We start from the raw sequence: 27,954 nt of genomic DNA, 5'->3' as shown, positions 1-27,954 counted from the left end.
AATTTTACTTGACAAAGTAATAAAAATAGACATAATCATCTATGTATAAACATAAGGAAAAAGGTATAAATAGATATAAAAACTACATATATGTGATTGCCTAAAATTATGGAATGTCAGTTTAAAAGTCCATGGAAATTTCTTTGAAGTGCAGTAATAATCTAACATCTGTAAATCGCATTCAACTCATTTGACATGTTCACAAACTTCTCACATACCTGTATTAACCTTCAGTCTACCCAGAATTACAGAAACAGTAGCTTTGGCTAAACTGCAGCTCAGTGACTGGCTGCACTCTTGACTCTGAACTAGAAGTTAAGGTAACACACTATGGGTAACACACAACGGGTTAGCCCATGGGTAACACACTATGCACTTGAAGTCAGAGATGGGTCAGTGGGAATAAATTCAGATTAACTATTGAATTCCATAAGGAAGTTTATATAAAGAGAATAGGTCTCTCTTTGAAGATGGCTTTTTGAAAGAAATGTCTAAATCCTTAAATGTCTAAATCCTTAAATTCAAGGATTTCATTAAAAACTTATATTTGCAAATTTATATTCATTTGCTCTTAAGATATACTAAAAGGGAAAAAGTTTAAAAGAATCCTTACCTGCAATCCAATCACAGTAATTGTCAAAGAACAACGCCAGGTAAGTAGATCAAACCATGAAAGAAAAAAGAATAGAAAAATCAGTCATTTTCCTAACTGTTTACCGTATCCATAATTCAGTTATTTATATTCAGGGATATAGTGGCAAATTTTAAAGGCTTAGCTATGTCCATAGAGGGTTCTCAATGCCTGCTGAATTGAATTTTAGAGAAAATTAAGTATAACTATTACATTTTATAATCTCATGTTTAGAAACAAAAGAAACTAGGGAGTTACAGACACCAAAAATAATAGAAACTAAGTATGAAAATACTTCTATGTTAAGAGAATAAAAAGAGGTAGACTATACCCATCCTATGGTGACAGCTATCAACATGAATGCATAGATGTGGTACCCGGCCTTCAAGATGGCCTCCAGTGACCCTCCCCTATTCACACTCTTGTACAGACCCCTTCCACAGTGAAGAGTGCTGACCTGGGGAAAAAGTGCTGCACAAATGATGGTGTGTGACAAACGATGGTGTGTGACTTCTAAGACTATTTGACCACTCCCTGTGGGAGAAGCCAGCTGTCATGTCATGAAGAGCCTCGTGTGGCCCTATGGAGAAGAGGCCCACATGGCAAGGAACTAAGTGGCATGCTGCCAACACCCAACATCAACTTTCCAACCATGTGCACGAGTCATCTTGGAAGTGGATCCTCCAGCCTAGCGCCGAGCCTTCAGGTGACTGTAGCCCTGGCTGACATCTTGACCATAACCTCCTGAGAGACCCTGCGCTAGAACCATGCAGCAAAGCCACTCCTGACCCTCAGAAGCTGAGCAAGATAATAAATGTTTGTTGTTATTTTAAGCCACTACATTTTAGGGTAATTTGTTACAGCAACAGAGAACTGATAGAATGTATATTTCAAAAGGCCATGTAATAATAATAATAACAATAATAATAGTACTGGAGTATGATTGCAGTAGAAGAGCAGGAATGATTTCTTCCTCTGCTTTCTAAGCTTTCTGTAAGGTTATGTCACTTTCACTGTTCCATTTTCTGAAAGTAGACATTCAATGGGCCTATCTCTAATTGCTCCCACCACTTTCATTAGAGAAGTTTTAAGTCATTCATTCATTCCGCAAATGCCTCCTAGGATGGATGGGAAGTCAAAACAGTCACAGTCCCTGACCTCAGGGAGCTCACATTCTAGAGAGAAAGAGGGGCCTTAATCAACTCATGTCACAAGTTAGTCCGGGATTACAAAGTATGATACAGTCTTTTTTTGCTATCCCATGTGTTTCCGGAAGGCAAATTAATTCCGAAGTGATTAGTAAATGGAAAAATGATGTCAGTCTAACACAAAAGTTGTGTTTATTCACAAGGGGTTTTCCTACACAAGAGGAGCCAGAACAGCCAGTGAATTACAACCTTTGGCAAGAAAGGAGACAGCGCTAGGCTCTGCTGCTGTAGCAGCAGGAGGAGGCCTTTCATGTGTATTTAACAAAACCTGAAAGCAAGCGCTTCCCCAGGAGTGCCCACTCTGCAGCTTCAGCTTCTGCCAGGGGTGCTGCTTCCTCCTCCCAGCCTCAGGCAGCCCCCCTGGCTTGGAGCTCCATTTCCTTCTGCCTTGTCTTAGCACCTGCCGCCTCTGCTCTAACTAAAATGTTGCCGGCATTTCACTCTACTTTTCTGTGTGTATTTTTAGTATCAACCGTGAGAGCTTCCAGCTCTATATGGAGCTAGTACCAATTTTTTTTGTTTTCTTGGTGCTCTGGTTACAAAAGCTGCCTAAGGGTTGAGTGATCGGCCCCAACTCTGTTTTCTCCATAAGCTGTCTTAGTTTTTGCATGCAATTTTGAAAAAATGAAAAGGTCTTTAGAAACATATGTATCGTGGTACAGAAGAAATGCCGGCACTATGAAGGACAGTTTTTACAGTTCTAGAAGACCTTGATCGAATATGGGAATGGCATGTGCGAAGGTCTAAAGCACAGAGACAGGAATACAAGGAGAGTCCATCCGGAAAAACACAGGCTTCGGAAAGCTTTCCCTTTATCGCCTCAAATTCTCTGCCCGTCTAGGAGAGCTATGTTCACTTCAGATGGTTGAAGCATTCGCTCGTCCAACAGAACTGCAGCCGGGCGGGGTAGATGAGACAGACTAATTCAGGGCTTCTCAACCTCAGCTGAACCTTAGATTCAACTGGGGAAGCTTTTCACAAATCCAGATGATCAGATCCATCCTGATTTAATTGCTCTTGTGCAAGTCCTGAGCATCGGTAGGTTTTATAAGTTCCCCAGGTGACTTCAAAGTGAGGTCAGGGCTTAAGAACCACTAGGCCAGAGCAAGACACCAGCAACAATCAGAGGATTGGAGAAAAGGTCTTAGGAGGAATTTTTAAAAAACAAAAACCAAAACCTGATATTATTTATGCATTAAAAAAAAAACTTTGCAGTCGTAATTAGTCAATAAGACTGTATATTCATTTTCCCCAACAAAGTTTATAAGGCTATTTCTGAGGGCACAGGTAGGGCTGGAAATAGGCAGAGTTGAAACGTGAGGGCCCAGATCAGGGAGCTCTAATCTAGGCTTCCAGGTGAAGCAGCATGTAGGCCTGGCACCTAAGGGCTAGGATCCTCAATTCCACTGGGTGACCAAGGGGAGAGGAATGGGGGTGGGGAAGGTTTGAAGGAATTTCCAGAGGGATTTAGATAAGCTATTCAAAAGGAGTTCCTGACCTAGCGCATTAAAACTACTGCACATACCATTTAAAAACATGGCCATCCTAGGAATGTCAAAATAAAGGGAAAAAAACGGATAGAGAGGTTTAAATACAGTCCCATTATACGGAGGTAGAAAAGCAGGTTTCAACAAAAGTTTTCAAACTTGGTGATCAGAGCTGCAAGAAGGGATATTTTTAAATATACAGATTTCTGAGCCCAGTGTCAAAGGTATGAATTAGAATCTCCAGAGGTAAGAAATGACAAATTACTAACAACAGTGGCTGCCATTTTTTCAGCATTTACAATGTATCGGGCAATCTTCTAAGCACTTTCTATGTATCATCGGATTTAGTGCCCATAACAACCCTAATAGTCAACTGGGACACAGAGAAGATAAGTAACTTGCCCATGGTAAACAGTGGATACAGGCTTCAAACCTGTAGACCTGCATACAGCCTGTGCTCTTAACCATGACATTCTGCATTCTTTAAAACACCCTCCCCCTCCCCAAGAAACCAAGTGATTTTGAGGCTGCTAGCATTTTGAGAACCACCGGACTATGATCTTTCAAAGTCAATTGTAGCATATCATTCTGTGAAATCAGACTCAGTATCAGCACTGTCTTCCATTATTGGGCTTTATATCAAGTAGCAATATCTCCTTTATTATGAAGAATCTGCAATATGCTAAATGTACAGAAATCATTTTCCTATAGAAGATGGGCTTGTGTCTAAGACTTGCCTGACAAAAACAGAAATTTTATACAACGTACCTTTTTCTTAACTGCACTTAGCAATTTGCTGTCTTGTCAACTCCTCCCTGCTAATACCTCTGCCTTTAATTCTTTTTCTATTTCTATCACCAACACCCTAATCCAGACCCATATCATAAGACTTCTGGATTATTGCCGAATTATCCCCACTGGTCAATCTGGCTCTAATCTCTATCCAGCTGGATCCAAGCAAATCCATCTTGTATACTGCCTCCAGGCCAATAGTCTTAACTTTCTTGCCTGTCACTCATTCAATCACAAGTCTTTTAATGATTACACACGACCTGTAGGATAAAACCCCAATCTTCAGCTTAACATTCAAAGTCTGTAACTAACGGCTCTTTACCCATCGTTCACTTCTTTTTTAAAAAATTCAACTACAATGTATTTTTAATCCAAAATTCCTTCATCAAAACAAGAATTAAATATATCTTAAAACTACATTTAAAATGAGAAAAATACTTACATTGTGGGCTAACACTTTTAATGAGATTCTATCTTGGGGTTAAATGTTCAAACGTGGTACCACTTCAAATGAGCTGCTTTTATTCACAGTTCTTAAATTTTTTGCAGAACGTGCAGGAGGAGGTTCTTAACACAGCTAACCTCTGGCATCTCACCTTTCAGGTAATCTCAAAGTTACAGTTAATTTCGTTTCAGAGTGTACAGTTACACAAAAACTGCCCCCAGGCAACAGGGAGAGTTCGAGCTGTTTCTTAAGGCATGAATCTTTTAAATAATCCACAAAACCCATCTGCAAATCTTGAAGAAGATCACTTTTACTTAAAAACATATAATACCTTGCCAGGAGGAAAGTGTACACATCCTTAAATGACAAGCTAGGGAAGTTTATCCATGTATTTCAGTTATGAAATGCTTACCTCCTCATCTACTGTAAGTTAAAAAAAAAAAAAAAGTACCACTGAGGAGAACCAAGAAGACAGGATCAAGTGTCTAGGCTCTGATATCCATTTCAGATGGAGCTAACTTAGCAATCATTTCCTGGGGCTTCTCTGGAGCCCTTACAAAGTTCTCTAATTACCCCAGAAGGGCTGAATGAAAGATGAGGGGAAAAAACCAAACCCGCCATAAGTTGATGATCACTAGGGAGAGTAGGGAAGTGGCAGGCAGGTAGAGGAACATTCCAGAGAGCCAGAGGAACACAGGGGTGCTGCTGGAAGCCACGTCCTCTTCCTCTCCCCTTCATCAACTTTACCCGTGCTTATGGGAGGCTAAATGGATTCCTTCTGAAATTTGGTCCAATGAATTCTATACATGATATCTTTTCAAAGATTAGAAAAATATGCAAATAATTAATGAAGGAAACAAATCCAGAAGAAAACCTATCTTTAGTCCAAAACTATTCTGTAACAGGTTCACAGAACAACTCGAGCTGGAAGTGTACAGGAGGGGAAAGAAAGGTTCTGGCAGAAATGCAGCCTCCAAGAGACTGAAGATTTTACCCAACGCTTGTTGTATCGCCAATAAAGACACAGACTGCCTTGAAACAGCTCTCCCGTGACCAGGACAGGAAAACAGAGTCACCATGGAAATACATCCATCCCTAAATACGTCTTTTATAATCAATATTATCTCTTTCATACAAAGTATGTACAACTCAGAGTCTAAAACATTATCATAGGAAACGTTTCTGAAAGTTGTTCCACAAGCAGCTACATTAGTTTCTAATAACACTCATAGCTACAGAACCCTAGTCCTCAAGGTCTGGGGCTGCCTTTACCAGAGCGGCCTTTGATGAAGACTTTCTAAAGCCTCATAGTTTATTTTCCTTCCCACCCCGCCCCCGCCGGGAGAAGGCAATGACTGCCTTCAGTTGCTGTTTAATTTTGCAGAAAGCAATTATGTTCTACCACACCGGAGTCTGGCACTTGACATGACTCACTTCACCTTATTAGGAAAAAATGTAGATAAGCAAAAGGCAAGCTAACGCAAACACACGTTTTAAGAGCACAAGTTCTAGAGTCTCTGCTGGGACCAGTCCTCATTCCTCGCACACCATCTGTATCTCTCACTTCATCTTAACCTTGATCCAATATCTGGTATTCAAATGGCTTATTGTAAAGGCTGGGTTATATGTTTCTGCTTAAGAGTTCAGGAAAGCATGGAATGTACTTTAGAAGGTTTTCCATCAGAAAAGTTAAAATTTAAAAGTTGTGGTATATAAAACGCTTAACAGTTAACCACATGGAAAACTTTGATTTTAGATAACCAAGAATTTTCAGTACATCAAAGCAAAAAGGATCTACAAAAATACAATCCTGCCACCTTGTGGTACCTATTCAAAAGCCCTTCACCACTTCCTACTTCAAAACAAATTCTGAGTTTTAAAAATGTGCTTATGTAAAAAAAATATTCATCAATATAAGACTTATTTTAAAATCTTAAATACTGATTTTAATGATCATAAAATTTGTAAAAATTTATTAAATCGTCAATGTTTAGCTTAAATGAAACTGTTTCTAAGGTAAAAACGAAAATTGTCTCTTCGAATTATAAGATGTAGAAATGCAACTGTGAGCACTTGGAGCTCTCAATAAATTCTTCACATCGATTATGGATCATGCTTTCCTTTCTGGTAATTAAATAACCATCTTGTTGAATAAATCGAGCTGCAAAATTTTTATTGCCCACTAGATAGCATTGCTTGATCAACTTTAAATGATGAAGTAGGCATAAAGGAAGTATAGTAAATTTCTGTAGTACCTTGCCTTACATACATTCGATAATTCTTAAGTTGTTCAGACTCCTTGATGAATCTAAATAATAAATTACAAAATTTCGAAACATCATGTTGACATAAAAAGACTAGTTTTAAAATAGTGGATAAAAATACAGGACCACGGACATTTTCAGAGCACCATCTGTATTAATTCGTTTTAAGAATATTATTCAATGAAGACTAAGTCTCTTTTGACATATAAAGGATTGGACGTTTATTCTGTGAAAATATGAACACCAATTACAGAAAAATATGATGACGGCAAGATTAGGTTGAACCATATGAAATTCTATTTATGTAGGTCAAAAATCGTTGAATATCGCTCAACTGTAATTTAGTTTATTGTAATAAGTAACATTTATTGAGTTTCCTATAAATCTGTGCTATGTACTTCACCTGCTCTAGCTTATTTAATAATCCTCATGTTAACCTTGTGAAGGAGTAACCACTCTTATCCCCAAGTTACCAAGGAGGTCGTTGAGGCTTAGAGGTCAAATAACCTGTCCTAAGTGACAGAGCCTGTCTGCTTCTAGTTTCCAAGCGCCCTGACCAATAGACTAGATATTTACATAGATAAAAGTAGAACATCTGCTTAAAATGTATCTGAAAAGATAATGCATTAGATCTTTTTGTTTTCTGTCTTTATGTTAATGATGACTCTGAAGAGCACTTATGTTTCCTTCTAACTACTGAAACTTTCAGGAGAGAGGGCAAAGAGAGACTGTTGCATTTTTCTGTCCTACAGCATCATTGGAATTTTTTTTTTTTTAAGAGGATTTTTTTTTTTGTCTGCGTTGTGTCTTCATTGCTGTGCGCAGGCTTTCTCTAGTTGCAGCGAGCGGGGGCTACCTTTCATCGCGGTGCGCGGGCTTCTCATAGCAGTGGCTTCTCTTGTTACGGAGCACGGGCTCTAGGCACGTGGGCTTCAGTAGTTGTGGCACGTGGGCTCAGTAGTTGTGGCTCATGGGCTCAGTAGTTGTGGCGTACGGGCTTAGTTGCTCCGCGGCATGTGTGATCTTCCCAGACCAGGGCTCAAACCCCGTGTCCCCTGCACTGCCAGGAAGATTCTTAACCACTGCGCCACCAGGGAAGCCCCTGGAATTTACTTCTTTAACAACAGCCGGCCATCTCTTTTATCTCACAGCCCAGAAACTATGCCTTCTCTTTTTTCATATAAACTAGCAGTTTTTACCTTGCATACTGGTATCAGTCCCTCAGATACTTAAAACCACTGGCATATCTGATTTCTCTCTCCCCTCTCACCCAATCATCCACCCAACAAATACCTGAGAACCTGCTATGTGTACCAGGTACTGAGGACAAAAACATGAAAAAGCATAGTCTTTACTATTAAAAATTTATCTTTTAGTAGGAGAGGCAATGAGACAGTAATGATACGTTTTTCAAGACAAGTATGAAGAGCGTATAATGGAATTGGGGAAGAATGGTAGCTAATTTTGTTCTGAGGTATCTATTTTTGTCCATTCCTTCCACGTTCAAAGTCATTCTCCAAATAAGCTTCACATTTAATTGTACAGCTTTGCTAAGTGTTTCTTTTTATAGTAGAAAGTCTCATACTATGTTAATAGAAAAAAGTGCAAAATGAAAAGTTTTATCAGGGATTATGATTATGAAATAAATGTTTTCACAATCTTTTTATCTTTTCTGTCGATAAGTTACAATGTCCAAAGAACCCACTGAATGACTACAGGAGAAACAAGGACACCAGTATTACCTATAAATTCCATAAGTAAACACATAAAACAAACAGCTTTTCTTAACTTTCTTCCTAAATGTCCCTAAAATTGGACATAAATTCCTCTAGAAACACTTCTTCGCTCACACCAGATCAACTTTTTTTTTTTTTTTGTGGTACGCGGGCCTCTCACTGTTGTGGCCTCTCCCGTTGCGGAGCACAGGCTCCGGATGCACAGGCTCAGCGGCCATGGCTCACGGGCCCAGCCGCTCCGCGGCATGTGGGATCTTCCCGGACCGGGGCACGAACCCGTGTCCCCTGCATCGGCAGGTGGACTCTCAACCACTGCGCCACCAGGGAAGCCCACAACTAACAGATTTTAAATTGCCAATAAAATATCAGTTAAATACATGTACATATGTAAGTGTATATACACACGTATGTATATATACACACACACCATAATATACACTATAATTATATATTCTTACTGTACATAGAGATATATAATTATACTTTTATATATCACAATCACATACAAATGATATCTGTGAGATAATCTTTTTATCTCTCATCAAATGCAATGTCGATGAATTTGAAGATGGCTCTTCCCTTCCAATTTCTTGTATCTTCCAAATTTCTTAAAGCAATTTCTAAGTAAATCATGAATAAGTACAATATATATTGCTTTATGATAAAAATTATTTATCATAAAAATCACTCAACAAATCTTTATTAAGCATACTTTACATGTACTACTACATATATATAAAAAGTACCAACTCAGGAGCTGAAAGACTGGGACTTAGTCTGACTACTTATGCTTCCATAAGTAGCAATCTCTTGACTGCAGTTTCTTCACTTGTAAAATAAGGATGAGGGTAGTTGCCTTACCTCTCTCACAAGTTATTCTAAAGATCCAAATGAGACAATACATGCGAGAGCACTTATAAAGTATTAAGTAAGCTACTTCTAAAGCCAGTAATCAGAGAAGCAAGTCATTAAAAACAGCTGGGCAAATAAGATCACTTAATGCTGTAATTGAGATGAAAGTTATCCTATATATCCAAAATATTTTCAATTAACCATGAATTTCAGTGAGCTATTCATTTGTAAATCATAAGTTCTATTTGGTTTAACAAAAGTGTGTCTTTTTTAAAATCATCACAAGCCAGTTCCTAAAAAATCATATCATAAACTGGTGGTTGTCTATTTAAGCAATAACTAAAGTTATTCTAAGTTACTTCAGTGATTTTTTAAAAAACAATTTTTCCATCTGTATCTATATTGTTATGAAAACAATGGCAATCAGGTACTGAGCATTGACAATTAGCAGTCAGATACTAAATGATCTCTTAGTTCCCTCACGACTTTAAAATTATGGGACTATTTTATTACAAAGTTTACAAACACCTCAGGAATCCATAAATCAAACATAAATTAGAATTTTAAAAAACAGATTCATTAGTCTTTCACTAAAAATAACTACAAAATTTTGCCATCGTATGCAAGAGTTAATTTAGGCAAAAAGCTTGTTTCTCCTTTAAGATTCTAGACATTTATGCTAAGCAGAAAAATTCCTATTTGCAATTTCAGCTCTAATGTATAACTTTTCTTCAAACTGTTAGTATTGATGAAATCTACAGATTTAATTTTAAAAGACTTAAAAGTTTATTTGTCCATTATCTTTTTGGTTCACTCTCTTTAAATAAAACTATCGGGCAGCGTGAACACAGCCTGAAGGGGCTAGTGCGCCACGGCTAGCCGGGAGGGAGTCCGCGGAAAAGTCTGCAGCTGCCGAAGAAGCAAGAGACTTTTTCTTCCCTCTTTGTTCCCTGGTGCGCGAGGAGAGGGGATTAAGAGCGCTGCTTAAAGGAGCTCCAGAGACGGGCGCGAGCCGCGGCTAAAAGCGTGGACCCCAGAAACGGACATGAGACGCTAAGGCTGCTGCTGCCGCCTCCAAGAAGGCTGTGTGTGAGCACAGGTCACTACCCACACCTCCTTTCCGGGGAGCCTGTGCACCCGCCACTGCCAGGGTCCCGGGATGCAGGGACAACTTCCCCGGGAGAACGCACGGCGCGCCTCAGGCTGATGCAACCTCACGCCGGCCTCTGCCGCCGCAGGCTCGCCCCGCACTCCGTGCCCCTCCCTCCCCCCGCCCCCGGCCTGAGTGAGCCAGAGCCCCCGAATCAGCGGCTCCTTTAACCCCGTCCTGTCTGAGCGGAGAACCTCCGGCGACCGACACGCAGAGGCGGGGCCAAATCCAAAGCTGAGCCCCAGGAGCTCTGCGAACAAAGAAGAGAAAGGGAAATCTCTCCCAGCAGCCTGGGGAGCAGCAGATTAAATCTCCACAATCAACTTCATGTACCCTGCATCTGTGGAATACATGAATAGACAACGAATCATCCCAAATTGAGGAGGTGGACTTTGGGAGCAAGATTTATTACTTTTTCCCCTTTTCCTCTTTTTGTGAGTGTGTATGTGTATGCTTCTGTATGAGATTTTGTCTGTATAGCTTTGCTATCACCATTTGTCCTAGGGTTCTATACATCCGTTTTTGGTTTTACTTTTTAAAAAAAATTTTTTTAATATTTTTTATTTTAATAACTTTGTTTTATCTTATTTTATTTTATTTTATCCTCTTTCTTTCTACTTTTTCTCCCTTTTATTCTGAGCCGTGTGGATGAAAGGCTCTTGGTGCTACAGCCAGGAGTCAGTGCTGTGCCTCTGAGGTGGGAGAGCCAACTTCAGGACACTGGTCCACAAGAGACCTCCCAGCTCCACGTAACATCAAACGGCAAAAATCTCCCAGGGATCTCCATCTCAACACCAGCACCCAGCTTCACTCAACGACCAGCAAGCTACAGTGCTGGACACCCTATGCCAAACAACTAGCAAGACAGGAACACAACCCCATGCATCAGCAGAGAGGCTGCCTAAAATCATAATAAGTCCACAGACACCCCAAAACACACCACCAGACGTGGCCCTGCCTACCAGAAAGACAAGATCCAGCCTCATCCACCAAAACACAGGCACTAGTCCCCTCCACCAGGAAGCCTACACATCTTTAGCCACTGGGGACAGACACCAAAAACAACGGGAACTACCAACCTGCAGCCTGCAAAAAGGAGACACCAAACACAGTAAGATAAGCAAAATGAGAAGACAGAGAAACACACAGCAGATGAAGGAGCCAGATAAAAACCCACCAGACCTAACAAATGAAGAGGAAATAGGCAGTCTACCTGAAAAAGAATTCAGAATAATGATAGTAAAGATGATCCAAAATCTTGGAAATAGAATAGAGAAAATGCAAGAAACATTTAACAAGGACCTAGAAGAACTAAAGATGAAACAAGCAACGATGAACAACACAATAAATGAAATTTAAAATACTCTAGAAGGGATCAATAGCAGAATAACTGAGGCAGAAGAACAGATAAGTGACCTGGCAGATAAAATAGTGGAAATAACTACTGCAGAGCAGAATAAAGAAAAACACTGAAAAGAACTGAGGACAGTGTCAGAGACCACTGGGACAACATTAAATGCACCAACATTCGAATCACAGGGGTTCCAGAAGAAGAAGAGAAAAAGAAAGGGACTGAGAAAATATTTGAAGAGATTATAGTTGAAAACTTCCCTAATATGGGAAAGGAAATAGTTAATCAAGTCCAGGAAGCACAGAGAGTCCCATACAGGGTAAATCCAAGGAGAAACATGCCAAGACACATATTAATCAAACTGTCAAAATTAAATACAAAGAAAACATATTAAAAGCAGCAAGGGAAAAACAACAAATAACACACAAGGGAATCCCCATAAGGTTAACAGCTGATCTTTCAGCAGAATCTCTGCAAGCCAGAAGGGACTGCCAGGATATATTTAAAGTGATGAAGGAGAAAAACCTACAACCAAGATTACTCTACCCAGCAAGGATCTCATTCAGATTTGATGGAGAAATTAAAACCTTTACAGACAAGCAAAAGCTGAGAGTTCAGCACCACCAAACCAGCTTTACAACAAATGCTAAAGGAACTTCTCTAGGCAAGAAACACAAGAAAAGGAAAAGACCTACAATAACAAACCCAGAACAATTAAGAAAATAGGAATAGGAACATACAAATCAATAATTACCTTAAATGTAAATGGATTAAATGCTCCCACCAAAAGACACAGACTGGCTGAATGGATACAAAAGCAAGACCCATATATATGCTGTCTACAAGAGACCCACTTCAGACCTAGAGACACATACAGACTGAAAATGAGGGGATGGAAAAAGATATTCCATGCAAATGGAAACCAAAAGAAAGCTGGAGTAGCAATTCTCATATCAGACAAAATAGACTTTAAAATAAAGACTATTACAAGAGACAAAGAAGGACACTATATAAAGATCAAGGGATTGATCCAAGAAGAAGATATAACAATTGTAAATATTTATGCACCCAACATAGGAGCACCTCAATACATACACAAATACTAACATCCATAAAAGGGGAAATCGACAGTAACACATTCATAGTAGGGGACTTTAACATCCCACTTGCACCAATGAACAGATCATCCAAAATGAAAATAAATAACGAAACACAAGCTTTATATGATACATTAAACAAGATGGACTTAATTGATATTTATAGGACAGTCCATCCAAAAACAACAGAATACACATTTTTTTCAAGTGCTCATGGAACATTCTCCAGGATAGATCATATCTTGCGTCACAAATCAAGCCTTGGTAAATTTAAGAAAATTGAAATTGTATCAAGTATCTTTTCCGACCACAACGCTATGAGACTAGATATCAATTACAGGAAAAGGTCTGTAAAAAATACAAACACATGGAGGCTAAACAATACACTACTTAATAACGATGTGATCACTGAAGAAATCAAAGAGGAAATTAAAAAATACCTAGAAACAAATGACAATGGAGACACAATGACCCAAAACCTATGGGATGCAGCAAAAGCAGTTCTAAGAGGGAAGTTTATAGCAATACAATCCTACCTTAAGAAACAGGAAACATCTCGAATAAACAACCTAACCTTGCACCTAAAGCAATTAGAGAAAGAAGAACAAAAAAACCCCAAAGTTAGCAGAAGGAAAGAAATCATAAAGATCAGATCAGAAATAAATGAAAAAGAAATGAAGTAAATGACAGCAAAGATAAATAAAACTAAGAGCTGATTCTTTGAGAAGATAAACAAAATTGATAAACCATTAGCCAGACTCATCAAGAAAAAAAGGGAGAAGACTCAAATCAATAGAATTAGAAATGAAAAAGGAGAAGTAACAACTGACACTGCAGAAATACAAAAGATCATGAGAGATTACTACAAGCAACTCTATGCCAATAAAATGGACAACCTGGAAGAAATGGACAAATTCTTAGAAAAGCACAACCTGCCAAGACTGAATCAGGAAGAAATAGAAAAAATGAACAGACCAATCACAAGCACTGAAATTGAAACTGTGATTAAAAATCTTCCAACAAACAAAAGCCCAGGACCAGATGGCTTCACAGGCGAATTCTATCAAACATTTAGAGAAGAGCTAACACACATCCTTCTCAAACTCTTCCAAAATATAGCAGAGGGAGGAACACTCCCAAACTCATTCTACGAGGCCACCATCACCCTGATACCAAAACCAGACAAGGATGTCACAAAGAAAGAAAACTGCAGGCCAATATCACTGATGGACACAGATGCAAAAATCCTCAACAAAATACTAGCAGGCAGAATCCAGCAGCACATTAAGAGGATCATACACCATGATCAGGTGGGGTTTATTCCAGGAATGCAAGGATTCTTCAATATATGCAATTCAATCAATGTGATACACCATATTAACAAATTGAAGGAGAAAAACAATATGGTCATCTCAATAGATGCAGAGAAAGCTTTCGACAAAATTCAACACCATTTATGATAAAAACCTTCAAGAAAGTATGCATAGAGGGAACTTTCCTCAACATAATAAAGGCCATATATGACAAACCCACAGCCAACATCATCCTCAATGGTGAAACACTGAAACCATTTCCACTAAGATCAGGAACAAGACAAGGTTGCCCACTCTCACCACTCTTATTCAACATAGTTTTGGAAGTTTTAGCCACAGCAATCAGAGAAGAAAAGGAAATAAAAGGAATCCAAATCGGAAAAGAAGAAGTAAAGCTGTCACTGTTTGCAGATGACATGATACTATACATAGAGAATCCTAAAGATGCTGCCAGACAACTACTAGAGCTCATCAATGAATTTGGTAAAGTATCAGGATACAAAATTAATGCACAGAAATCTCTGGCATTCCTATACACTAATGATGAAAAATCTGAAAGTGAAATCAAGAAAACACTCCCATTTACTACTGCAACAAAAAGAATAAAATATCTAGGAATAAACCTACCTAAGGAGACAAAGGACCTGTATGCAGAAAAGTATAAGACATTGATGAAAGAAATTAAAGATGATACAAATAGATGGAGAGATATACCATGTTCTTGGATAGGAAGAATCAACATTGTGAAAATGACTCTACTACCCAAAGCAATCTACAGATTCAATGCAATCCCTATCAAACTACCACTGGCATTTTTCACAGAACTAGAACAAAAAAATTTCACAATTTGTATGGAAACATAAAAGACCCCGAATAGCCAAAGCAATCTTGAGAACGAAAAACGGAGCTGGAGGAATCAGGCTCCCTGACTTCAGACTACACTACAAAGCTACAGTAATCAAGACAGTATGGTACTGGCACAAAAACAGAAATATAGATCAGTGGAACAGGATAGAAAGCCCAGAGATAAACCCACGCAAATATGGTCACCTTATCTTTGATAAAGGAAGCAGGAATGTACAGTGGAGAAAGGACAGCCTCTTCAATAAGTGGTGCTGGGAAAACTGGACAGGTACATGTAAAAGTATGAGATTAGAACATTGCCTAACACCATACACAAAAATAAGCTCAAAATGGATTAAAGACCTAAATGGAAGGCCAGACACTATCAAACTCTTAGGGGAAAACATAGGCAGAACACTCTATGACATAAATCACGGCAAGATCCTTTTTGACACACCTCCTACAGAAATGGAAATGAAAACAAAAATAAACAAATGGGACCTAATGAAACTTAAAAGCTTTTGCACAGCAAAGGAAACCATAAACAAGACCAAAAGACAACCCTCAGAATGGGAGAAAATATTTGCAAATGAAGCAACTGACAAAGGATTAATCTCCAAAATTTACAAGCAGCTCATGCAGCTCAATAACAAAAAAACAAACAACCCAATCCAAAAATGGGCAGAAGACCTAAATAGACATTTCTCCAAAGAAGATATACAGAATGCCAACAAACACATGAAAGAATGCTCAACATCATTAATCATTAAAGAAATGCAAATCAAATCTACAATGAGATATCATCTCACACCAGTCAGAATGGCCATCATCAAAAAATCTAGAAACAATAAATGCTGGAGAGGGTGTGGAGAAAAGGGAACCCTCTTACAGTGTTGGTGGGAATGTAAATTGATACAGCCACTGTGGAGAACAGTATGGAGGTTCCTTAAAAAACTACAAATAGAACTACCATATGACCCAGCAATCCCACTACTGGGCATATACCCTGAAAAACCATAATTCAAAAAGACTCATATACCAAAATGTTCATTGCAGCTCTATTTACAATAGCCAGAAGATGGAAACAATCTAAGTGTCCATCATCGGATGAATGGATAAAGAAGATGTGGCACATATATACAATGGAATATTACTCAGCCATAAAAAGAAACGAAATTGAGTTATTTGTAGTAAGGTGGATGGACCTAGAGTCTGTCATACAGAATGAAGTCAGAAAGAGAAAGACAAATACCGTATGCTAACACATGTATATGGAATCTAAGAAAAAAAAAAGTCATGAAGAACCTAGGGGTAAGACAGGAATAAAGACACAGACCTACTAGAGAATGGACTTGAGTATATGGGGAGGGGGAAGGGTAAGCTGTGACAAAGCGAGAGAGTGGCATGGACATACATACACTACCAAAAGTAAGATAGCTAGCTAGTAGGAAGCAGCCACATAGCACAGGGAGATCAGCTTGGTGCTTTGTGACCACCTAGAGGGGTGGGATAGGGAGGGTGGGAGGGAGGGAGACGCAAGAGGTAAGAGATATGGGAACATATATATATGTATAACTGATTCACTTTGTTACAAAGCAGAAACTAACACACCATTGTAAAGCAATTATACTCCAATAAAGATGTAAAAATAATAAAAATAAAATAAAATAAAAACTATTGATATAATCTGTCTTTTTATAGTAAGCCAACTGCAAAATTCCTATAATTATTTTCTCTAATTTTAAGCTAGTGAACAAAACTCTTTTTTGAAACTTAAATGGTTTTAAAATTGTAATTCTTATTTTTAAGAGTTAATACCAACTACTCTGAAGTACTTTAAATTTATGTGGAACTATACAATTGGATGAGCACTTTCCCCAGCATTCAAATCAGCTTAAGTTACAGAAACAGTAATATATATACTGTTATAAAATATACATAACATTATATTTAAATTAAGCTAGGATCCACCAGCTCTTAAGATGCATTCACAAAAATTTTGAACAATTCAAAAGAACCATGCAACTGATGCTTTACCTATGAATCTAAAGACCTCTATTTTGAAAATATACTATAAAGTACAGCCAACATCATTTTCAAGTATGGATAAATGAAGGCCATATTTTCTGATAGAAAAGCTCAACATAAAATTCTAAGTCATCTACAGTTTTAAGTCAATTCACAATAGCTTCACCTGGGGAATCAAAGAAATTAAAAAGCTGTTACACAACTAAGTTTTTAAAGCTCTTAAACTAAAAAAGGACTTTATACAATTCATCTCAGTAAACAAGAGAAGGAAAAACTTCTTCCCTTGATAATCTCCAAATAATCCTCCAAGTGGTTTAAAAAACTATCTTCCAACTAGGGGGAAAAAAAAAGGCTGACCTGAACCTTATTTCCCGCTCCAAGCTGAGTATTTAGAAGCCAACTGCCTTTCAAGGTAATAAGCAATGTATAGGACCACTGAGGGGCAATTCTTTCCACAGTTACCTGAATTACAGTTAAGTACTCACAGATCTCTACCAGACTACAGAAAAAGTTGCACGGTACACACACCAGTGTGGCTTTCCTAGGGCCTCTCTTCCCACCCAGGCCCAACTGACACTCCCGGTGGACCAAGGGCTTCCGGCAGCATCCCAAGTTCTGTCCCTCCGCCAGGGCCGTTTCTATTTAAAGGGGCAGTGACCCAATTTCTTTATGATGGCTGGCTTCAGAGAGAACAAAAACACTATCAATACAGTGACTTGCTCTGTTTCAAGGATTTTTAAAAGGGCATGCGAGATTTCCTTTAGGTTTTCTTAGAAGGTAACAAGTCAATGTCATATGGCTCCCATGGATCTCCTTGATCCCAAACTCAGGAGGATCTAACGGGGGTTTTCCAACTTTTGAAACATACTTGTGTATTGCGCGTGAGGGGAGTTTGGGGGCAGACAATGAGGATTTAAGAATGGAAGGAAGATTCGAAGAAGGGAAAAGATGAAGGAAGGGATGAAGAGAGGAAAGAAGGGGGTGGGGAGGAAGGGAGAGAGGCAGGGAGGGAGAGGCAGGGAGAAAGGGAGAGAAAGAAGGAACAAAGGAGGGAAGGAAGGAGAGAGCGAGGGAAGACAGGAAAAATCAAGAGGCAAAGCAAAGCTGAAACCAGCAGACATGGAGGTCTCAGAGAGAGATGGAGAAACCTACTGCCCAGCAGCTTTTCCATTCCCAAGAGGCCCCATAGTACTTCCTGCACTTTGCGACCAAGATATTCTACTCTAGTCCTATAAATATACCATTTTACTGGAGCAGAGGTGGGGATGGGATGGGAAATAAAGAGAAACACATAGTTCTTCATTTGTTTTTCTCCTACACAGTCTGCAATGCTACTCCAGAAAGTAGAAAAAGACTGATAAAATCAACCAAAGTGAAAGGAACTAACATCAGCAACAGCGGGATGGATTTCTGTTTTTATCGATTAAAAAAGAGAAAAGAACCCAGTAAATGTCCAAGTTGGAGATTTTTTAAAAAATAGATTAAACTTTAGAAAATCAAGGAAAATTTGTAATAGAAAAATGTAATGCAAAGGGATCAACATCACAGATTTTCTATTCAGTTATGAGATTAAAATGAATAACAAATCGTCAAAATTGTAGGATGCAACTAAAGTAACGGGAAATGTATAGTCTTGAACATAAGAATAAAGGCTAAAGATTAGTGGGATAAGGCTTTATCAAGAAAACTGGGGGGAAACCCAGCAAAATAAAAGAAAGGAGATAAAGATAATAGCAAAAGCAATTAAAATGGAAAACATACATGAGATCAACAAAGCCAAAAACTGGCTCTGTGAAAAAGACTGTAAAATAAACTCTCAAACCCCCAGTATGATTAATTAAGAAGAAAGAGAAGGCAGAAATAAGCAATATCAGGAATGAAAAAGGAATATAACAATAATTTTTAAAATACAGATTAAATGGGCAAATCGTTAGAAAAATATATTTTACTGAAACAGACTGATGAAGAGATATGAGATCTGAACAGTCCTATATTGCCACTAAATAAAATTAAATCAATAGTGAAAAACCTTTTCACAAAGATTTTTGTAACTAGACAGCTTCACCAGCGAGTCCTAGAAATCATTCAGTGACCCAGCCCTGGGAGGTCCCCGAAACGGCCAAGGAAAGGATCAGCAACAAAAACCACCAAAAGAGGCACTGCCTCGTGATCAGGACAGAACATTAGCGGGTGGCCCGAAGAGATGGAGAAAATTAAAAGGAATGCCATGTGGCTGACACTAGATAAGGCACATGAGCCCATGTGAGATACTCTGTTGGACACTAAAACACACTTGGAGGTGGGGCATCAGCAGGTGAAGGCATAGATTGTACAAACATCACAAACTATGATTCTAACAAGACATGCTGAAGTCCTAAGAGATATGGACTTTCTAAAAGTTAGCTGAAATGGCATTGCTGACAGAACATGTAAATTAGGTATCACTCAAAGTCTGTTCAACTTCCTACTTTAACAGTTACATAAACTACAAACTACAGAACAACTTGTGCAATTTATTTCTGGGAATATAAGTACAGAAAAAATACACTGGAATTATTATAAAACAGAATGGTTAGTTCTAAATCAGTCCAAAAAAATCAATTATTTGTAACTTGAAATAAACTTAGAATAATTGATGAAGTGATTCTCCTCCTTCTTTTGATTATCATCTAATAAATGGTGCAATTTACAAAAACAGGGATAATGTGCTCTATTTTTAAAAAAGAAAGTGATGAAAATTATTCATTAACTACATGATCTGACCCCGACATTATCAAGAATAAATATCTTATACTTGAAATAATCTTTAATATTAAAAGCATTGAATCAAATTTTGATTGTTTTCAATATTTAATGTAATTACAATTTACATTAAAAATCATTTTTTTACATTTTCTTAAACATATTTTATTAAGAAAAGAATAGTTATTGATTAAATAACCATAGTTATTGATTAAAATAAAAGTTTTAGGACTGTTAAACGGATCTTCCTAGATAGAATACATTTAACAGTAAAATACCATAACTGCAAAAAAATAAGGATTCATTAATTTTTAAAAAATACACATTCTTCATATATAATGGTTCCCTTCCATCTCAGGGCACTTAATCAACCATCTCTGCCTGAAATGCATGCCCCGCCACGTCCACTCTGTTTCTAGTTAATGACACTGATCAGTCTCTGGACTTCATCTCAAGCTCCTTCCTAAAGGGAGTCTTTCCTGAACCCTTAGACCAGGTGAAGTCTCCCTGTCAGATGCTCTCATGGATCTGAATACCACTGCTTCAAAGAATTTAATCACCTGTATAACAGAATGTAAGACAGTCTGAGGCCCCTGTATGCTCCATGTATAGAGGACAGGGAACACGTGTGCTTTTCTCACTGTTGTACCCTGCCGGTGCCTAACACTGGCTGGAGGTCAGATGTGTGTGAAGGAGAGAAAAGAGGGGACCATGGAGAATAGAGCAAGTACTGCACCTATTTTTAAATAAAGTCCTTATGTAAAAGGTAAAAGAATTTCACCAGATTCTTTGTGGAAGCTGCGACAGAACTTAAAATTTGAACTACTTTTAGTTTGCTTAAATAGTTAAATCACAACATTCTCTTGGAGATGCCGGAAGATTCCAGAAGTCTTAAGTTTGAAAAAATTTTTAAATTTACCTGAAAAATTACATTTCAAATGCTTGCCACAGGAAAAATAATATAGAAAGAATAACTGTGTTACCAGTATTGAGTGACTAGCATCCACACACTATTCTAAGTACTTTACATATATAGTATAATCCCCATAATGACTATTTTACCATTTTACAGGCAGGAAAACTGAGTCACAGAAAGGCTAAGGAACATGCCCAAGTTCATAGGCATAAGTGAATGATTTTTGAGTTAGGCTTAGAATCTGGCAGCCTGATGCCAGAATGTACAGCCCTATTGCCTCTACAAAGAACAAATATGACAGTTTAAAATTTGAAAAAAAATAAAATAATGGGGTATGGAAATTTTTTCCCTATTTTTAATACATAGCAATTCTTTATATAATTAAAATAAGGCAATGATAGTAAATTCACATCACATCCCAAAACATAAGCTAGCATCAAACTATTTATGGAAAACTCACACTCAGCTTGTTTCCCACATTCTGTCGGAGTATCTAGTCTTTCCTGCTATGCCCACCACCCAGCAAGAAAGCCCAGTACGCACACACGAACACTGATCTTTATAAAATACAGCACTAGGAGGGGGACTCCGGCCGTGAAATAAGAGCAACAAGGTTAATGAATACATGCTATGAGTGTATTAAACACAAACACACACATGTACTGTGTGTATGTGTGCAAGTGTTTGTGTATATAGACTTCCACTCAGGCCCTCCATCACCCAAGATTCAAACCCTCTGAATATTACTGAAAGAAAAGAAATTAAGCCTCTTGCTCTGTCCCAAATGGCTCTAGGAGCAGATGCAATGAAATAAACTATCCAAGACTGACTAATTACATTTCAGAAAACACCAGAACTAGGTGAACCATAAATGAACAGGAGGTGCACCCAGGTATCTAGAATCAGCAACCCTAACTAACCTCCAGTACCCAGTCTAGAAACTCAAAGAACGAAGACTAACTGAACAATGGAAGAAGCTCCTGTAAAGCCACTACACCAAAGAAATACGCTCTGTTCCTTAGATCCTGTTTGAGAATTACTGAGTCCTGTTCATCATAGAATTCTTAAAACCTGATTATCAGGCTTCCTGGGCCTCAGGAGATTAAAAACAACCACATGAAAAGGGCAAATTGTTACCAGTCACACAGTCTCAAGAAGAGATCACTTTTCTGTCTTGTTAGGCTGAGAGCTTAGTAGTAGCCTCCATACAGACAAGTCATCAGCCCGGAGCTGAACCTGAGCCATCATTAGACCTGTAACCATCTCAGAAGGTTAAAATAAGGCTAGGAATTTAAAAGTTTGTTTCAGTGAGCCCCATACTTCTCTTAACTCAAACACTAGAACCACTGGAAAAACTACGTAAATAAGTTGTAACCATTTAGAATCTGGAACACACCATCCTCTCTTACGCTATTTATTTAGGACTGAAATGGAAAAAGTCTACCCCTCCAAGAGTGGCCCTGAAAGGATAATGGGAACAGTTTTTCAAAAATGACAACAAACGGAGGGTACAGTATGCATTTAACAAAAATGTAACTATCAAACCACCATTTGAGAGCATCCAAGGAACAAAAATAGTACTGAGAAATATTATTAAACAAGGAAAATTGGATTAATGACATAAGACTGAAGCAATTAGAAGTGTACGAGTTCCAAAATGTATCAATGGCATATAGAAAACTCTCTTGAAAATTGAGAAACTACAAAAGAAAACAATATTTCACTTTAATGTAACAAGTTAACGTTCTTTAATATAACATTTTTTCAAATGAAGAGCAGAAGACCTATCGTTTTATAGTACTTTGGTATTTTTTAGTATAATTGGGTGATGCTATTCATTCCTTGGGGTCTAGGGATTGTTGCTAAATTTATTTCTACATATAAAAATATTATCATATAAAATTATGACAGGTACTTGGGACATATTCTAGTGAAAGAAAAAGACATTGATCAAATAACCATAATATAACGGAGTAAATTGCATCGTAAATGAAAGATACTAAGGCAGTAGTTATCCCAGGACTGGCTTGTTACATAAGAGAGAAGCAGCAGAGTTTAGGGTGATTAAGGGTTTGGCTCTGATAGAGCGCACGCCTTGGTACTGTTAACGGGCACAACACAGGAGGAGCAGACTGTCTGAAAGGAATGATAAATGAGGAACCCAGCTTGGATGGGACATGCAAGGAGATAGGTTCACAGGGAAACTGAGGCCACTCAAGGGCAGCTCCAGAATTTCCACAGAGGAGCAGTCCAGGGGCAGAAAGGGTTAGAGATACTTCTTGAGGCTGAGTTTCCATAACAAACGTACTACTTCTGCATGATTTTGTGTTTCTCAGTTGTTTGTTTTACACAGATTGTGTTTACTCAGGGAAGCTTTTGTGTGTTGACAGGTGATGGAAGTTATGAGGAGCTAAAGCCCATGCCCTCTGCCCCTGCACTACCAGGGTGAACCTAGGGTCCCACAGATATCATCTCATCTAGGCAGGGTCTCTGCAGTGCAAAGAAAACCTGTAGAGTGAAGAAGGGGAGGCCAACGATATAACCTAAGGAAACACCAACAGTTTAGAGGACGGGGGGGAGGAAAAATAAACCAGTAAATGAGACTAAAAAACAGCAGGTCGAGAGACGAAAACTAGGAGAGCTTTGGCGCACTGAAGCTGAGGGAGGAGGGCATCAGGCAACGACTTCAAAGACAGAGATCAAAGGAGGTTAAGACCGAAAAGCGTTCCTCCGACTTGAGACTGGACAGTTAGGAAGTCACTGGTCGTATCTGCGAAAGAACAATTTCAGGAGCTTGGGTTGCAGGGGGGTGAGGAAGAGGGAACAGCCACCCCGCAGCCCCACTGATGGATGGGGAGTGAGGAAGACGGGGTCTGGGGTGGGGGCACTGGGGGCTTGCTGGTCCACACAAGCTGCCAGTAAAGAGGAAAAGATGAAAGAGATGATGCAGTATCCTGATGAGGTAAAGACCCAGAGGACACAGGGTGGGGGGGGGGATTAGCTCTTTATACTTATAAGCAGAAATTTAAAGTAGCATGTGAGAAGAACACCGGTTTCAGCTGGTGTTAATACTGTGATGCAGAGGCTTTCGTTTGCTTGTTCATGGATTTACAAGCGTGTACCATGTTCAGTGTTGATCAGTTACTACCACGTACAACCCCTGCCCAATCTTGAAGACTTGGTCCATAATGCTGGTAGATAACATGTAATCGGGAAATATTTCTATCAGTCCATGAGTGGATTTTATCTTCTTTATGTCCTCCTAGGATACCCAAGGGGTCACAATTACTAAAATGATGATGATGATGATGGTGATGATGATGATGGTGATGGTGATGGTGATGGTGATGGTGATGGTGATGAGGGAGGGGGGAAGTAAGCTGGGTCCAGTATATAAAGTATTCCTCCTTTGAATTCCTAAAAACTATTTCTTATATAATTTATTTAACAATCATGTACAAATATTACTCAAATTAAAAAAAAACCTTCCTATATTTAGATCCTATCTCCACAATTATACTCCTCCAAGATGTAACAATTTCTTTGTATCCTCTCAAATTCCATGTCGTTCAAACATAAAGATACTTAATATCTTCTTATTTTAGCATGAGCAACATAAAGCAAAATTATAGAAAATGTGCATGTTAGTAAACTTGTAGTATGTTGTTATTGAAAGACAGAATTAACATTTATGTTCTGTTAGTCTACAAAATGCCAAGAATAATGGCTCTATACATACACTATATCATTTAATCCTCCAAAAACTCCACTTTTCCGATGAAGAAACTGAGCTTTAGAGAGGTTAAATCATTTACTGCAAGTCACACTGCTGGTAACTGACAGATCCAGGACCAGAGACCCAAAAGGCCTTGTACTTTCCACCTACCATACAACATCCTCCACTCTAAATGATGCGCAGAAACAAACAGTAAACATTTTGAACATTTATATTCTTAAGCTACAATTTCATTCAAACATTATGGGTTTTTAAAAAGGTATCAGTGACTAAGATAAAAATATATTTATTAAAACATTATATTCACTTTGAATATGTAAACAGTGATCAAAATATTAATGACAAATAATGATAACTTTTTTTTGCGATAACTAACATTTATTGAGTGTTTATTACTATGTGCCAGAAGCTATGCTAAGTGCTTTAGAAGGAATATTTTATTTATGCTCTATAATAGTCCCAAGAGGTAGGTACTATTATTGTATTCTCATTTACAAATGAGAAAACTGAGGCTTATGTCTCAAGGTTAATGTCTCAAGATCACAAGTGGTAAAGTGAGTAATAGCATTACATGAACCTATTTTTGTAATGTCCTTTCCATTAACAAATTAAGCTCCAAGAAATTTAATATATTATTTAGACACAGGTTTGCCTTTAAATTACAAATACACTCAATACTGTGCTATTCAGATTTGGACAATTCAATTAATTAAATAACAAGCAACATATGGAACATAGTTTTCCACGGACAGTCTTTCAACTACAAAGGGGACATTCAATTTAAATCCCAATTTTAACCCACCAGTCTTTTTATAGCAAATTTTAAAACAAGGATGCTATATGGAAAACTAGAATAATCAGCTAGCTTTATTTTAAAATCCTGCACTGTCAAAAATATTAAATTCACCACTGCTACTTCAACAAGATTTATGAAGCAAGATCCCCAAAAACTGCCCAACTGTAAACATAGATTGGGTATCATTTGAATGTCCCAAAACACCCAGACTTTACAGAGTTGTCAACTAAGTGAGAATACCCAGAGTAATACACAGGACTTAATAGGGGCTGGGAAAAAAATCCAAGTGTACACAAAGACGTGATTATTGTTACTCAACAGTAGATGGCGCTAACACATCATATCCTATTTAAAAAAAAATACCTGTCCATTTCCTTCTAGAAGAATATTTTTATGTACACAACCCAGGCTGTATTAAATTAAGTATAGTTTTACTCATATAAGGTTGTATATAATTTGATATCTAACCTAGTTTTTTAAAGCTGAACACACAGGCATCTAATACACAAATCTGGACCATTATTTTTTTAATGTATTGCTTAAATACACAATTAAAAGCTACAAAATTTGTTAACAAATTTAATAGACATACTGTCACGAAGTTTGAAAAACTGAGAAAAAAAGAACAGATAAAAGAAACTCAAAAATAGTACATGAATGATTTGAGGTTAGAGTAGCCATAAAGTTTGAAAGTATTTCTATAGTCAACCATAGGAATGTTCAAACAACCCTCTAAAACCCCTAGTATTTACAATAATGGATTTCCCTATCTTTCTATGAAATCCTTTAAGACTATGCAGAATATTCCAATTTCTTCAACAGGTAAAGGAACACAGTCCTTCCCCCTTCCCATACTAGTCCATTTTTATACATTATAAATAATAGTGCCAACCCAGTAGTAAATAATGTCTCTGAATGTTGGGCTTTAAGGATGTAATAAGTTATTTTAATTAGTCTGGAAGAGAAAAGACACACAGTTATTTATTATTACCTGTCATGTAAATCTAGGATGGGAGCTGGGGTAGGAGAAGGCAGGGAGTGACAGAAATTATAAGTACAAATGATACTCATTATAAACATATTTAATGATTTGGGGCATAAGATAGCTATGTCAAATCCTACAAGTAAATCTAACTGTACACCTTGAAGCAACACAAAATAACCGTACAGCACTCTTTTTAGTTGAAGTGCTCTTCTGCATGTCTAACACCAAGCTACACAGGTGGTTATCCAGTCCACCTACCGATCTGCATTAAGAGGATTGCTTACCATAGGATATCTTAACTTAAATGAGACCAGAATTGTAGAAAATAGCTGAGTATTTGTGTTTTGACTCCTAGTCCCAACACATATATTATGAAACCTCAGGAAGTCACTTAGATAACTTTCAAACTCAATTTCCTCATTTATAAAATGGAAGTAAGGTGGGATTACAGTGAAAGCTAAAAAGATACGTAGAGTGTATAGCTTGAGTGATATACAAACATTCAGTGAATGTAAGACTACATTTCCTTCCTTTTATCATATTATAGAAGTAGCAAGGAGTAGACAGAAATAATAGTAAATCCACTTAAGGCAATAGTTAGAAAATAGGTTTTAAAAACTGAAATGCAGAGAGCCTGCCCTCTTATCACCAAGAACTAAAAATGAGTTTCTGAAAAATGGGTGCTTAGTATAAGCAAATAAAAACTCAAGATCATAAACAATATTAGTATAAATAGTGACCCTAGCTACAAACCTAAGGGCAATCACCACACATATGTGTATAGAAATTTCTATTAGTCATATTTTAATCTTTAAATGTATAGCTATTCTGCCAGTAACCTAATACAAACTTTTTACAAGGTTATTAAGAGCCTTCTTAGTAAGATTATTTTTATTGAGCCCACACATAATAAATATTAGATTTTTGATTACATTTTTCATTAGAAAGACATTTCAAAAATGTCCTGCTATTGTGGAAAGAACAAATGACAAGGATAACCCTCAACCTAGAACTGGGTACCCAAGACCTTTCAAGAACTAGAGTTAAATAAAGACCTTTTCAGATAAATATAAAATAAAAATTTATCACCATTTAACATTCACAAAAAAAACTCCCCAAAAATATTCTTTAGGAAGAAGAAAAATGCCCCCTTAAAAAGGTCTGAGTTAAGGGCTTCCCTGGTGGCGCCGTGGTTGAGAGTCCGCCTGCCGATGCAGGGGACACGGGTTCGTGCCCCGGTCCAGGAAGATCCCACATGCCGCGGAGCGGCTGGGCCCGTGAGCCATGGCCGCTGAGCCTGCGCGTCCAGAGCCTGTGCTCCGCAATGGGAGAGGCCACAACAGTGAGAGGCCCGCGTACCACAAAAAAAAAAAAGGTCTGAGTTACAAGAAAGAATAGTAAGCAAAGAAACTGGTAAACATGTACATAAAGCTAAACAAACATTGTCTATAGAAAAATAATAACATCAAATTTATGGGACTTTTTAAAAATGAAGTTAAAATGGTCAATAACGGTATTATGTAATTTGTGGGGAATGGTGCAGTTAGTAATCAGTGTTAAAATATAAGACTTGTATTTTTTC

At 37.9% G+C, this 27,954-nt stretch overlaps 1 protein-coding gene across 2 annotated transcripts in view; it reads right to left on the bottom strand.

Annotated features, from left to right (window-relative positions):
• Positions 1-27,954, bottom strand: part of TSC22D1 (TSC22 domain family member 1) — a 135,536-nt gene that overhangs the window by 34,529 nt on the left and 73,053 nt on the right. The window contains exon 1 of one of the 2 annotated variants that reach the window (XM_060128658.1): positions 614-637. The exons of the other annotated variant lie outside the window; for it this stretch is intronic. The gene's annotated coding sequence lies outside the window, so the exon portion shown is untranslated. Of the gene's footprint in view, positions 1-613; positions 638-27,954 lie in introns of those variants that run through there. 2 annotated transcript variants of the gene reach the window in all.

Source organism: Lagenorhynchus albirostris, chromosome 18 (assembly GCF_949774975.1).
Source record: "Lagenorhynchus albirostris chromosome 18, mLagAlb1.1, whole genome shotgun sequence".
NCBI lineage: Eukaryota > Metazoa > Chordata > Mammalia > Artiodactyla > Delphinidae > Lagenorhynchus > Lagenorhynchus albirostris.
The sequence above is the reverse complement of the archived record's forward strand: the minus strand, read 5'-3'. Positions and strand labels throughout refer to the sequence as shown.